General features: G+C 44.0%; 1 protein-coding gene and 1 long non-coding RNA gene across 2 annotated transcripts in view; one reads left to right on the top strand and one right to left on the bottom strand.

Annotated features, from left to right (window-relative positions):
- The window catches only part of raraa (retinoic acid receptor, alpha a), a 118,390-nt gene extending 105,700 nt beyond the window's left edge, over positions 1–12,690 (bottom strand). The window contains exons 1-2 of the mRNA XM_086138191.1: positions 12,372–12,690; positions 5,278–5,405 (exon numbers count right to left, since the gene is read on the bottom strand). The gene's annotated coding sequence lies outside the window, so the exon portion shown is untranslated. The remainder of the gene's footprint in view (positions 1–5,277; positions 5,406–12,371) is intronic.
- LOC147189933 (uncharacterized) lies at positions 8,601–9,937 on the top strand. Its single transcript, XR_015103860.1, has 2 exons — positions 8,601–8,666; positions 9,157–9,937. It is a non-coding gene; the product is annotated as an uncharacterized LOC147189933 (long non-coding RNA).
- Positions 12,691–15,137: the final 2,447 nt, after the last annotated feature.

The following is a 15,137-nucleotide window of genomic DNA, read 5'->3' as shown; positions in this document are numbered from 1 at the left end:
ATGGGCTTTGTAGCGAAGCGGTGTCACGCGGCGAAAACGAGATGCGAAAACAACAAAAGGCGAGGCCGCAAAGAAGCCATCAACGCTCAATAACCACACCTCATTATCGGTCATAGTCCGCGCACTTCATTACATTACGATACCGTTAGCGTGGCGCCATTTGCATACTGCAGCCACCTCTTTATGGCCGCTGCTGATCAGAAATGGCCGCCGTATGCTGCACGATATGCGCCGTTACAAAAATGATTACAGCAGAAAAAAAAAATGGGGAAATTGTTAAAAAACAAATCAAGGGATGCCCCGACACTGATTATAAATGACAATTGACAAGCATGGTAAAAATCGTAGAAATGCACGTCCAGAGTATTTGTACCTCTACTCAAATACCTCAAGCGTTCATCGGAGCACTTCATGGAAATACACGGATGCCCACCGGTACAAGTAGCACACCAGCAATCATTTCACTGAATTGTATGGGGCGGGGGGGGGGGGGGGGGGTTATTCAGGCTTGCCATCCCCATCCCCGGCTGCAAGAAATCCAGCCACTCAAAAGGCTCTTCCGTGCAACATGACAGTGATAAGGCCTGATGGCTCATCACCGAGTCTGGCTGCACGATGACGACAGCCCACACAGACAAAATAAGTGGCTCACTAGCTTTATAGTCTTGACAATCACGAGCCAAGGCAGCAGTGCCGTACGGGGGGGGCAACACTGCGAGCCGTGCCAACGAGGACATGCTAGCTGCCGCGGATAGCACGGAATCATCTTCGTCCAGGACCATTACCCAACCCACCCTCTCGCCGCGCTCACTCGTCGCTGACAAATGTGGCGCGCAACTCGAGCTAATGTGCAAGCAGCTGCAACTGCACCAGCTGGGTAACACACAGTCAACTGCCACACACTCCCACACGGGGGGTGGGGGGGTGGGGGCACCATGGAGAGGATTTGTTCCACCGAAATCAGTGTTGGGATGCTTTGTATTGTGTCGTGATTTGAAACCGCGCGCGGAAAAGGAGCCTCGTGTGTACTGTTTTCGCAAGGTACTTACACGGGCTTTACAAGGATGAAGGATTTTATCATGCAGACGATCACCGACGCCATCCAGTGTAAACATCTTTTCCTTTGCAGTTCCTCTTTAATACACGGCCCAAATCTCAAATTCCATTGTATATTAAAAATTCATGGCACGCTTTACTTTCTGGTAATCAGATCAGATTTACCGAACTATTAGCCAACAGCAGCTTTTCCTTGAGCATGATTTATACTTATTTTTTAATTTTTTTTTTTAAAATATTCTTAATAAAAAGAGAACATGTATAAATCTAAAGCGACACAGGAGTGAGCAGAGATCTGCTGATGTTCGATGTTGCTCTTCAAGGTGGCAGCCAAGTACTGTTCTGTGTCCTGTACTCGGTTTTGCCTCGGTTGCTTCGAATAATTCATTTGAGCAGTTCTGCTCATCAATGTTATTGCGTCTATAAAAGTTAAAACGATACTTGTTCGGCAATATTCAAGGATTTGTAATGTTTGTGTAAGAAATTAGAAAGCAATAAAAAAATTAAAAGTGACAAGTAAGATAAGGTTATTGTCGGGGTTGGGGGGGGTTCTGTTTATGTAAGTGGTTGTTGCCAAACCAAGCGTTTCCATATAAAACTACTAACAGGCCTGGAGCTGCACTCGTATTATTTTGAAGCACTCCAACGTGGACCGGCTGATTGGGAATCCCGGGGCCAATGGTGGTCTACAAAATAATACAACAAGCTGTCCCTCAGTCAAAAGTGTGAGGCCGAATGAAGATTCAAAAGAACGACCTGATAAAGGATTCGGGATCATTGTTTTTCGCAAAAGGAAGACATCAGTTAAAGTCAGTGGCTTCGGCGGAAATGAAGGGAAATAAGACGATAGACTATTTATTAAGATGGTTGATAAAATCGCCTTTCTCTCACTAACCGCCTTCCCAGAAGAATAAATACGCGCGCCATTATTTTTGCATTTATGTGGTTGCGGCGCAGCTCCAATATCAAGGGCTCGTTCCCATGCCACGGGGATAATATTAGTTTCTCCAGAAAGTCAAGCGGGCCAGACAGAAGAAAACTGGGACCCAGCCCGGCTGGATTCAAGAATGCCCGGTGGGCTCGCTAACAGAACCAGCCAGACTGTCTCGTCCTCATGCGCTCTCGAGAAGCAATTGATACCAGTGATTTTTTTTTTTTTTATGGGTCGGACGTGGAAGAAAATTAGAAAGCAACAATAGAGTTCTTTCACTGGAAATTGCAGTGATCAAGCTGGGGGGGGGGAACAAAAAACAATGACTTTTTGATGCACTGTGACATAGACCTTCAAACGCCAAATGGTTGACTTTGAAAAGGAACAACAAATCATCGGGGAAATATCTGACGCAAATCACGTGAGGCCGCATCAAAGCGAACCAGTCGTCTCGTGCGTAATAGTTGCTCATACGCAGCGGCGCTGCAACAGATGAATGGCATTTCCATTCATTTCAATAGAGGGAAAACATATTTGAAAGAAAAGTTAGGAGCGTGGACCGGATGAAACTCGTATCTCAAGGCACCGCTGTGGCGTGCGGCGTTTCCTGGCAGGATCTGTTTCGACTGACAGAAAAGCAATACCACAAGCCGACGCAAATAAATGCGTCGATGATTTCAAGGGCGAGCAAAGCAATTAATGCCGTGAAACGCAGTCCCAATCAATAAAAGGATGCTGCGTTATATGGGTCTTTATCGCAACCTCATTAAAAAAAGGAGACAAAACGTGGCCTGATTCTTGAGGCAAATTAACATAGTTGAAGAACCGAAAATATCACCACGCACGATCCATTCTGGGACACTTCATCACATGCCATGGAGAGATTGGAGATGGAAACGCTGCATTATCAAAGACTGCACTCGTGTATCGATGAGCTTTGACTCTTAGTCAATGGGCACGTGTTATCTTTTAAGGCGAACGTGATGGAAATGATCTGGCGCCAAAGACGCTTGTAATTTGTGCACGACGGCTGCCTGCAGCGGTAAATATGCTTTACGGTTTGATAAAGCAATTCGGAAATGGAGAGGAGATATGAGTAATTTCCACTTATACGATGCACCAGAAATGTGTGATATCATTTACAGTATCGTTTACAGTACGCAGATGTCTAATTTGCTCTTTGCATATCATCTCCGGCGTGGCCAAATTGTGGCTCGGGTTAGCTTTTCTGTCAAACAAATAAAGATGTATTTTTAGCTCCCGGATCCTGAGTCTTTTTTTTTTTTTTTTAAATTTAATGTTTACATGCACTACGGTGTCAAGGGTCCTGGGACAGAGAACATTCAATCATGAGTGAGTTTGACATCGCTGGGAAATGTGCGGTATCTTAAAACGCCGTTCATTCGGGATGATTACGTGAACAGAAATGTTTATGCGATTGTTGTTTTGCCTTCGGGGGAGGGGGGGGGGGGGGTGAAGACTCATACTGTGCGCCGTTTACCCGACACGGATCTGATGTCGCAGCAAATCTATTGACAGTTTTGGGGTATGAATTACAGATGATCTCACAAAAGATTAGCATCACGATATTTTATCCATAATAACAATCAATGCTAACTCAAAAAAACAAAATTGATATTGGGCAGTAGTATCGCAGGATACGGTAACACAATATTATTTTTGCACCACTCCAAGTCACAATTGTGTCTCAAGTACATTAACATATGTTAAGATACAAAAAAAGATGTTCTGACAGCTCACGTCCTAAAAATAACTCAACGGTCGGCGATACCGGTCGGATCGCCATCATAAAAATCAATCAAATTAATCAGACGGTCCTTGGAAAGACGCAACGTTCTCACGACATGCGCTTTGGATAACCCCCGCTGGCCTCGGACCACTTTGCAAGCGACCCTTTGCGGGCTTGAGGTGAATATCAAGCGGGAGATGTCCTGCCGCTTTAAGGCCAGGAAGAAACCATGTTATTCTACCAGCCTGACCTAATTGCGCTCTCGCTCTGCTGACACGAACACTGGGAGCAGTGCACTCTGACACGTAAAGATTATTTAACACCATCAAAGCCATAAAAAGAGGAATAGAAGGAGAGTTAAAAGGCAGGAGACTTAACCCTCGCGTGTCTGGCCAGTGAGGCGTGCGGATCGTGGCGGCGGCGAAAAAAAAAAAAGAGGATCAGTATGCACGAGTCGGCCTGCCCGAGTGCCGCCGGCCAACATGAGTGGAGCTCTCACATCTCAACATCACAGACTCGACTCCTTTTCCAAAAAAAAAAAAATCCCACTCGGCTACAGCTACATTCTCTCGGTATCAGCTCCCGCCCTTCTTCCCTCTCACTTTTCCCACACTCACCCCAGTCCCCGAGGCACTGACGACGTCATCGGACACCACAGCCAAACCGCTGTAATATAGCAATTTATTTCGACTTACTCCGACAAAGTCAGCCCTGTTTCATTTCGAGCGAGGCCGCCTTATTAGCGTGAGGCCACACTGCCACACAACGACCGACAACATTGCCGGCTGTGGTGTCAACGTAGCCTCGGTTATCTTTCAGTAGTGCCGTGTTACTTTCCAAAAAGCGGCGGAATTCTGATGTTTTACGCCTCCTTTCGATGGCATTACATGTTACGTGGCTTCATGTTTTGTTTTTTTTCCGAGTGGCATAGAATACAAAGCTGGAAAATATGAAAATGGTCAACTTGTTAATGAGTATTCTTTGCAATTAAGAGGCTTAAAAAAGGTTTTCAAAGGGGCCTTTTCTCTCATTTCATTGAGGCCCCATTTTTTTTTTTTTAGAGGTAGGAAATGCAACATCGGACGACGCCGTGAGAGGTCGTCTGCTAGTACGCGTGGCTCTATTTTAGTCTAAAATGGCTATTGAGGTCTTGGACTCCTCATTCACCTTGTTGGATTCGCTGCCGTTGCACAATGCGTTGTGACTTTCGATGTCACTAACTCCTTTCCAACTGACTTTAACCGTTACTTTCCTCCCGACACTGACTGATGCGCTCTGCGTGCGCACAATGCAGTTTTGCAGATTTATTTAAGGACTCCGAAAAAGCCCAACATCGGCAAATTAGAAACATGCGCACATCAAAGGAATCCTCACGCTGGTTTGCATTTTTAAAGACAAGCAAAGCTGTGCGAGTGAGGCTTTCGGTGAACACAAAGAGCTTCCAAAATAGCACATTTTGACAGTGTGGGGGCAGGACTGGGCGGAGGTGTTTACCGTTAAACAAGCTCTGGGTGACATCTCTGTCGGGAGCGTGTCTCACCTGTCAATGCTTGGTGTGTTTGTGCTGCATCGCCGCAGCTTTGGGCTTGTCAAACGCAGGCGAGCGGGTTGCCGTGGCGAGCAGACGTGTCGACCGCTGCAGGCCAAATTAAACCAAACCACCCGTCACTGTGAGAGAGACAAAGAAAATAAATAAATAAATAATAATAGGAGAGGGGGCTTTTCCACGTCTCCGTCCAAACTTTGTCGCCAGTTTAGAAAACGGTTTCAGCAAGCGCTTCCTGTTTTACGCTAACAAGATCAAGCTGCACGACAATGTCACAAAATGTCATCGCCTCTCATCGGTGAGATTTGTGCCAAGCCAGATGAGGACGGAAAAATAAACAAATGTGGTGAAAAAAGAAGTGGCGGCAGGGTTACTGACACGCTGCAGTGTGTTTAGAAGAGAGACACACAACGTCCGGTGGTGGAGACAAGCGAGAGAGACAAGGCAGGGCAGTAGGAAGACATGAGTGGGCACTTCCGAGTGTGACACAGACGCCACTCTGATGACACATTTCGTCCAATGTGATAACCAAGGCGGGTGAGGCGTCAAGCTGGCACAGAGAGACCAACTCCTCACCGTTGACGCATGTCAGAGAGGCCAAGATGAATTAAATCCATTTTTTATCTTTGCAGAGGAAAAGTGGAGACAAGAAATGTCAAATTTCTCTGCACGGTTTGAGACCAGCAGCCGCCGTCTCTCTTTAGAGATTTGTTTCAAATTGATTACGTTAATGGCCAAACCTTCGTCGGCAATGTCCTGCTTCGGTCAATTCTGTCTGCAAATGTCAGGTCAAAAGAAAATAACGTCTGGACTGTTACACTTTTGATACGCCAATTTACTGGGCTCAACATTCTGCAGCTACAGTACACAAGAGGGTCAAAATGCAAAACGATGCACTGCAAATATGCTCGATAATAGCGAATGCCAACCGCAGTGCGACAGCACACTGGTGCGCCATGGAAAATGATCCAACAGAACTGAATGGTTTCCAAAATGATTATTTACGACAAATTATCCCTTTTCATCTATCCATGCCAGCAACCTATAGTGACAGGAAAAAAAAATACCATGCTCTTCCACTAGATGGCAGAAGGTACAATAATGAGACGAATGCGGACACTATGGCAAGCCATTTGAGCATGTATTCCAAATCCCTGATATCAAACATAAGTGTGTTACACTAGTTCGATCTCTTTCAGCACTAGTTCGACACTCGGCCACACTAGTGACACACTTTGTCGAACTAGTTGCATACAAACTCCAACTAGTCATTCATTTTCAGCAACATGTCAACTTGTCAATCATGGATTATTCTAACATGTGAATTTGTGACCCGTGATTTCCTGCGCGAGTAAACAAGTGCGAGCTGAAATACTCACTAGTTTACTAGTGGCGGATAAAACAGTAGCTAGTTTACTAGTTAAAGCCCCTTGACGCCTTGATATCTAACTAGTGAGTGTCAAAAATGTTACTTGTTCACTGGTGATGCCCCAAATATTTACTAGTTGCACTAGTGTGACATTTAATGTCGCACTAGTTCAACTAGTGAGGTCTAAAATGTTCACTAGTAGAACTAGTGGATGCCAACCTGCTCACTAGTAAGCTAGTTGCACAAAATATAATGAGGAGGTGGGGCAGAAATGTGGCTGCAGGATTCCTATTGGATCTGCAGTTAAAATACACCAATCGGGATTCAGATTTTGTCATAATCACACCCACTTCATTTGCATGTTTTACACTAGTTTACAAGTTGTCCTGAGGATTTGCAGCTAGTTCACTAGAGGATGCCCATTATTGGTTACATGTCGACGAGTGAATCCAGAAATCCAAACTAGTAAACTAGGTGCAATCGATTTGACCTTACATGTTAACTAGACGGTTTCAAAATGTGAACATGTTCACAAGTCAATGTAGAGATATCCACTAGTTACACTCGTTGGGCTCATTTTCACTGTACTTGTTAACTAGTGATACACATGTTTCCTCACTAGTAAACTAGTTGGGTTCAGTGTGACATACTAGTGAGCTAGTGACACAGATTTTCATATCACTAGTTAACTAGTGGAACGTATTTTGTCTCACTTGTCAGGCTCAATGCTGAACATGTATAGACTTTGACTGAACATGTTTGCCAAAACTGGGCACTAGGTGACATGTGCACACATCTAGTTTACTAGTGAAATAATCACATTTGGCTAGTTTACATGTTTGGCAGTTACAAAACTTTACAAGTTCACTAGTTGTGCACACATGTCAACTAGTAAGCAATTTTATTTAGCTAGTGCGATGTGCATGCCAGCTAGTATGCCAAAAACATGAGCTAGTGCAACAAAAATCCCTACATGTTAGATATTTGTTGCACTCGTGCACAGTCGCTCACAAGTGCTGATTAACACCAACAAGTGAAAAGAAAAGCCCAACATGTAGGAAAAATGTCAAAAATGTTCAGTCAAACCTTGCACAAGTTCATGTCTTGGTCTGACTAGTGAGACAAAATGCCTCCCACTAGTTAACTAGTTGAATAAACACGAGCGTCTCTAGTGAACTAGTGGGCGTTTTGTGGCTTACATGTCAACTAGTAAGCCTCAAAATGATCTTACTAGTGAACTAGTGGGCGTTTTGTGGCTTACATGTCAACTAGTAAGCCTCAAAATGATCTTACTAGTGAACTAGTGGGCGTTTTGTGGCTTACATGTCAACTAGTAAGCCTCACAATGATCTTACTAGTGAACTAGTGGGCGTTTTGGGGCATACATGTCAACTAGTAAGCATCAAAATGATCTTACTAGTGAACTAGTGGGCGTTTTGCGGCTTACATGTCAACTAGTAAGCTTCAAAATAATCTTACTAATGAACTAGTGGGCGTTTTGTGGCTTACATGTTCACTAGTAAGCGTCAAAATGATCTTACTAGTGAACTAGTGGGCACATTTATGGCCTTACATGTTCACTAGTAAGCGTCAAGATGATCTTACTAGTGAACTAGTGGGCACATTTATGGCCTTACATGTTCACTAGTAAGCGTCAAGATGATCTTACTAGTGAACTAGTGGGCGTTTTGTGGCTTACATGTTCACTAGTAAGCGTCAAAATGATCTTACTAGTGAACTAGTGGGCACATTTATGGCCTTACATGTTCACTAGTAAGCGTCAAAATGATCTTACTAGTGAACTAGTGGGCGTTTTGTGGCTTACATGTTCACTAGTAAGCGTCAAAATGATCTTACTAGTGAACTAGTGGGCAATATGGAATAATAATCCGTGATTGTATTGTAGACCAATGAGAGCACGTCCGACAGACACGTGACTTCGGGCAGCCAATCATGATGCATTTCGAGCCAAGAACGGAGGAGAAAACTTTCAGACGCATTGAAAGCTTTTCGGGTAAATATTACTCTTGTTGTTACACAAAATGTTGTTTTACGATTATTTTAGGCGGTAAGGTTATGGTGTAAATGTCAAATATGTGGTCAATTTATCAAGATGAAGCCTGCTTAAAAATTTGCTCCAACGATTTCGGAGATGTGTCTGACTTTGACAGCAATGGCGGCAGTTCAACGCTGACAGTCGCAGTCGGGTGCAGATTTATTTCGGCAGGACTTTCTCAAATCTGCCGTTTGCTCTGACAGTTCTCTGTCTGACAGTCACATTTTGTCTTATTACTCACAAGCTAATTGACATTTAAAAAAGAGTTAAAGTTAATGTTTGGAACATGATTTTGCTCTTACTGTTTGCTGCCTTAGTTCGTTTGAATTATTCGCTGCCTGCATTACATGAAGTACATTTTTTAATATTCACAAGACTGTAACTGTGCATTATAAATAATGTAACATTTGCACTATGTTTTACTGGATCTACAACTAAACTAAACTAGGTCCTCGTTTCTGGGAGAGTCCACAGCACCTCCTGCATCACAACCATTCTGCCGGCACACCGTCAGCAGCACGATGTTTCTAACGGGAGCTGGAGGGTGATCAGCTTCAATGAAGAACAGGAGGAGGAGAGGCACAACGTTTGTCATCTGTGATATGTTTTTAGACTTTTCTCCTCATTAAAAAAAACTGTGTATGTTTTGTTAATTTCTTGATATAGTTCTTGTATTTAAATATTTTAACAATCAAATATTTTTCAACTGTGTTTTGGATATGAATTGTATGAAATAAATCAGTGAAGCCCCAATCAAATTCTACTCCATCTAATCTGCTCGATCACACTGCTGTCAAGATGCTGTAAATAATGCCTTCATTCATGATTGTAGAAACCCCAGGACGGTAAACATGTGATTATTTTATTTTAAAATACAAGAAGCCTATGTTTTTCAATTGTGCTCATTTTCGTTGTATTGCACGACAAATATAATAGATGAGCCGGTTTGGGGACATCATCAACCAAGCTGCTGCTCCAATTGCAATGCAATGTCCTGCTCTCCTAAATTCGCATCTACACCACAAATTATAGCATCCTAACTGATTTAGCAACAACTGAAAATTCACATCATTATTTAGGGAGAATATGTTGCAGAACTGTTGCATTATATGGTGCCGTATTAATTTTATTTAGTATAGCATACATATATAAAAGTGGAAAGATACTGTAGAGCTGTACCATTACTCTTTATCTCCGTGTACATAATAAATAAACATCACCTACAGATACATTGACTGGTAAAAATTGCTTGATTCCTTCTGTATACTGCAGATATTACGCAAAATAATTGTGAAAGCTCAGAATCAGGTTTTAAAGGGTTAATTTTTTGCTGGGTGGTGCTCTTATCGTGGAGCCAATAGGAGGTGTTCACTTCTGGCACTGTCCTGCCTCCTGATTAGCATTTAGCGTAACTAGTGTGACCAGTGAGCCATTAGTGTTTCACATGTTGTGCAAGTGAACATTTTGCCATCACTAGTTAACTAGTTAAATCAAATGACCATTTAACTAGTTGACTAGTGAGTAGGGTGACATCCACTAGTGCGACATTTTGACTTCACTAGTCGAACTAGTGAAGTCAAAATGTCGCACTAGTGGAACTAGTGGATATTTGGGGCATCACTGGTGAGCAAGTAACATTTTTGGACTCACTAGTTGGATATCAAGGCTTTAACGGTCTTAAACTAGTGCACTATCAACGTTTTATCCTCCACTAGTTAACTAATGGATATTTCAGCTCCCACTAGTTAACTAGTGCAGGAAATCATAGGCCACTAGTTAACATGTTAGAACAATCCACGTTTTACTAGTTAACATGTTAACACTTTTTAAACCTTACTAGTAAACTAGTAAGACTTTGAACCTCACTAGTTTGGTCTAGTGGGCCACTAGGGCATAAAAAAGCTGACTAGCTGGGAAGTTCCCTCTGCTTGTGTGCTTCCAGGTGTCACTAGTTAGAATTTTGTCAGCACTAGTTGGACAAAAGTGGCACTAGTTGCCAAAAATGAGTGGCTAGTGAGGATTTCTGTGCAACTAGTTCGACATTCGGTGTCACTAGTGTGGCCGAGTGTCGAACTAGTGCTGAAAGAGATCGAACTAGTGTAACACACTTATGTTTGATATCAGGGATTTGGAATAAATGCTCAAATGGCTTGCCATAGGACACATGACCGCCGTCCATGGCACAACGTGTAACTATGAATGGCACCCGCGAGGAAAGGCGACAGGTTCGGAAACCCCTCAAAGACACTTAACTTCCCAAAATATGACAAGCTGTCAACCACATCTTGTCTGAATGTCACAGGCTGTCAGAGGACAAAAAGGGGTGGGGGTGCACCGTTGCAAAAAGGAAGTGGGCTGAGGTGGCATTTGGCATGTTGTATGAACATGACGTTTCAATGAATCAAATGTCACACACATACGATGCGTGAGGTGAGGCGGGTAAACAGCAGAAGTGCCCGTTACACTCGTTACAGCCTTAAATTAAACTAAATAACATCTATCATTTGCAGTTTTTACAAGACGGAATTTCACATGATAACACTGTCGGCTTGCGATGCCGCGGGGGGTGACAAAGCCAAAAAGAGTGCTGACATTTCATTTGCCGGAACGCTGACACATTGGCAGGGTTTAATCCAAGGTGTGAACAAATTGCCCGTAATTGGGATTTCGAGCCACTGATGGAAGAGTGGTTCACTTGGCTAACTTTGGCGGGATTCAGTTCTCACTCAGTGGTGGTTTTAAGACCGAGTGTGAATGGTTGTCTGGAGGGACCCACCGAAACTGTCCACTTGTACTGGTACTTGCTCCGATACCACCGCACCTTAAAGAACTTTTCCAGCCTGTCGCAAGCTGTGCTAGACTTTCCTCCCTGATCTTGCAGTTCTTCAAAAAGAGTCAAAATGTGCTCAACCCCCACCCACTACCCCTGCCTCCTGCCACAGACTGTGACCCTCCCTCAGTATCTGACATCCGATTATTGCACTTAAACAATGCACTGCCTAACTTTAACCTGCAATAATCACAGCTGCCCTTGGTTGTCTGTTGAATGCTATTTATTGTTTTATTTGTTATATTGATATATTGATTCCTTTATGTCTTTTTATGCAGTTCAGTTTTGCTGCCCTTATTTTTAATTGTGTATGTTTCAATGCACTGCAAGGAAAGTAATTTCATCTGTGCTGCATGTTGCACATAGAGCATATTTGACAATAAAGCTTGATGCAGATAGATAGATAGACACACACACGCACACACACACACACACACACGCGCGCGCGCGTTTTGGGGTTTTGTTTTGTTTTCGAATGGACAAAACTTAATGAAGACGATGGGCGCAGGAATACTGTGCACGCGCAGACACAAAACAAGCGTCCTTTCGTTACCTTAGCTATCCATGCTAAGCCCCTCCCCCTCTCACCCCCCCCCCCTAATACACGATCCTATCGACGCTACGCAATTATTCGACAATTGTTGTTTTTCACACGTTAAACCCAAACCCAATCAGTAAATGTAGTTTTTATATATTTATTTATTTGTGTGGGGGGGGGGGGTAAATAAAACACTCGTGTCAATCGGCAAGTACACGTCCGCCAGGTGATGTCGGTCCCCAGTAATGATCGCGTGTTGTCAAGCGTTGACAAGCTGTCAAGAGTGCAGAACTACCTGGGACCTGTTGGCTCCTCCTCGTCCTCCTCCTCCTGGTCCTGGTCCCTTCCGGGGCTGCACGGTGGAAGTTCAGTCACGGAGCTTTGCACCCCCCTCCACCCCCGCTTGCCTCCTGCAAACTTTGCCGGCTGTCGCTCGTATCCTCCTGAGCGGATCGCTTCGGTCCTCGGGCGTAACGAGAGCCAGTCAATCTCGCCCCCCGGGTTGGGAACCGCACGTTTCGGGACGAGTGGCGGCGAGCCGCGTTTGGAGAGCTCGGCGACTTTGGCTCGGCTCTCTCGCTGGCAACCATCGGAGACTCGCTTCGGCTCAGAAAGCCAACCCCGGTGTTGAGCCCGCCCCTTTCCTCTCTTGAGGGCCAGTGGTGGAGAGTGGACGTCCTGCTCCTCTTTGCTCCACTCCAGATGTGCGACACGTTTTGCACGAACACCGACAACAATAACAACAACAATAATAATCTTAAGAATTATAATCAACCGAATTTTCTATTCAGACAACTTGTGCAATTTAAAGGGATACCTCACACCGATATGCACGCCCTTTCCAGCAGTTAAAAAGTTAATATTGTGTTTCCAGTTAATTTGACAACTTCATTATTTTAATGTACATTTCATACGTTTTTTGAAGTGGCTGCCATGTTTGTTGAGCGCGTGACCAAATAACCGTCACGTGAGTAAACGGGAGGGTGACACGGGGAATGGATTTGAACTCCCTTCCCATCCAGCTTCCACAGAAAAACATAAATGGAATGCATCAAACGCGGGGATGGACAACTCCGGTCAGAGAGGGCCATTATCCTCCATGCTTTCGATGTTTCCCTCCTGCAACACACCTGATTCAAAGAGGGAAAGATCTATCACACGCCCAGTTGCCCAGCCCTGATCTAGTGTTCATCTTAAAAGAATAGCTTCAAAATATTGTTTGCTCTGAAACTTCGACCAGCTGAGCTGAACGTACTATTGGTGCAGAAATTTAGTGCGGGTGTGGTTATTATGTCAATTCGCCCGACTGTTTTGCAATAGTAACGGAATGGCTCACGCACAGACTCGTTTTCAGAAACGGTTGTTTAATTTCATGCTTGATGGGAGGGTCGGCACTCCAGAGACCCAACTATTTATACGCAAACATTAAAAAGTCAATTTTTCCATAATATGTCCCCTTTTAACATTCCCACAATCGTATTTGGTTTTGAGTCAATCGGCCCTGGGTGATTGTGTAACTTTTATTGCAGCTAGAAAATGTAAACAAGTGCTGGTTCAGTGCGTGTTACTCTGTGGGCCATGCTGACGAGCTGAAAAAAAAAAGATTATATCATTCATAATCACACTGTGCAGGCAATGTTTTAAATTTTGGATAATTGTCTTTTTTATGTTGTTTTTTTTTAAATACAAACATTAGGGCCTCTGGAGAGGATGCCCACCCATCATGTACGAAATTAAACATCTGCTTCTGCCTTATGCGGGCGCAGCCGACCACAAATACCAAATGCACGACACCAGTCATACAATATCCATATTCAAGCCCTTTGTTCAGAAAAGTTGGTTAATATCGACTCTGGCTGAAAATCATATTCTCTTGATTTTCAGCCAGAGTCGAATGGGAACACAAGCAGGAATTATATAGCCTGCCATGCAATTCTAAGAGCAAATAAATCTGAAGAGGCACTGCCAGAAATAGTCACAAATGCTCAAAATACACGTGTATTTGGCCATTGAATCTTTTTTTTTCATGCACTTAGTAAGGTTACTCCTCCCTAATAATGAAATTATGTGAGTTGTCACGAGAAGTTCCTAAAGCCAATTCACGCTTTTTTTTTTTTTGTCATCTGCGTGGACCCAAAGGCCAAAAAAATGATCACTGTTGAACAGCAGGATGCCTGGCGAGCACTGTGGCAAATACGTAGGATGTGTTTTGCATTAAATTTTAAACAACCTGGTCCCTCCGCCGTTGCGTGACTGTGCCCCCGTGTCCTGCTGAGAGCACCATTAAAGCCTAAAATATCCTCCATCACAGATTGCGCAGTGTGATTTTGTCATAACCTGCCTTTGGCTTTTTCTCCATTCTGTGTTCTCAATGTTATTATGATGAGTAGTCTTAGACGGTTCTTTTTTTTTTGTGCACACAAAAGTTCAAAGTCTGTCTGTCTGATGTCAAGTGGGTTTATTTTGTTCATCAATGCAAAACAAAAACAAAAAAGATCAAAATAAAACGATAGCTGCCAAAAGCAACACAATCATGCCGCGACTTTATTTCCAGGTCACATCGTGTCAATAGGTCGACAGCAAGCAACAGTGTCCGCTTTGTTTCCTTGGCCGCTTTCGAGGCTCTGAGGCTGTGAGTGGCACTAAGCTGTGTCAGTTGTCACACATCACCACATATGCGAGGAATGCGGTGCTCGAGGGGGTGGAGAGCGGCGGGGTGGCAGGGGACACACAGGCCTGCGTACAAGTCATGTAATGTTGATGTTAAAAACATGCGCCGGTAGAAGCGGCTGCTGCCATAACAGAATTCTTGAACAGATGTCTTATTTTGCCAGCGTCCAGCGACATCGATTCAGGTTTGCGACAGTGTTTTGCAGTCTGTTTTGGCTCAATGTGGGAATTTTGGATCGTGTGCTGTCATGAGATGGTGAGTGAGGGCTGTGGGGTCGCCAAAGCTCGGCTGCAGTCTCATCTTGTGGCCGGATTTACGCTGCCAGTTAGCGGGGCTGATTTTTAATGGCTTCCCAGTAGAGCTGAACCATTTTTGGCGGGGGGGGGGGGG

This window comes from Hippocampus guttulatus, chromosome 19 (assembly GCF_054856545.1).
Source record: "Hippocampus guttulatus isolate MCC_2025c chromosome 19, RoL_Hgut_1.0, whole genome shotgun sequence".
Taxonomy (NCBI): domain Eukaryota; kingdom Metazoa; phylum Chordata; class Actinopteri; order Syngnathiformes; family Syngnathidae; genus Hippocampus; species Hippocampus guttulatus.
This window is presented reverse-complemented; position numbering and strand designations above follow the sequence as displayed.